Raw genomic sequence first — 485 nt, 5'->3', positions numbered from 1 at the left:
CTGCAAGTCTGCAAGTCGAGCATCTTGTTGCTGAACCCAGCAGAGGGGGTGCCCATCGAGGACCTACCCTAGAAAGGGACACAGGTCCCAGTAAGATGGTCACTATGAAGCCATAGAACCAACCAAACCTAATAGGTCCAGCATAGGAGACTATAATGCAGGAAATTTCCCACCTAACCTCGGTCAGGTGGAGAAATGGTGGTTACAGGGGAATTAGGAAGGTGAAGATAAGGGCAGATGTAAGACCCCCGAAGGAAATGAGTAGATACTGAGGTATCACTCTGATCCGGACAAAAGCGCTGACGCCCTGTCTGGATCACATACAGTACATTAGGTCTTTTACTTACCTTCCTTTGACCCGCGATTCTTCCTACCCCTACCCGCGGGTGGGGGAGGAGCGCGAGCCGCGACACTAGCCTTCTGAGCCAGTCTCTGATCCTCAAACCGAGACGGGCTAGGACCCCTGGGACCTGGACTTTGTGACC

This window comes from Sinocyclocheilus grahami, unplaced genomic scaffold (assembly GCF_001515645.1).
Source record: "Sinocyclocheilus grahami isolate Dianchi unplaced genomic scaffold, SAMN03320097.WGS_v1.1 scaffold383.1, whole genome shotgun sequence".
NCBI lineage: Eukaryota > Metazoa > Chordata > Actinopteri > Cypriniformes > Cyprinidae > Sinocyclocheilus > Sinocyclocheilus grahami.
The sequence above is the reverse complement of the archived record's forward strand: the minus strand, read 5'-3'. Positions refer to the sequence as shown.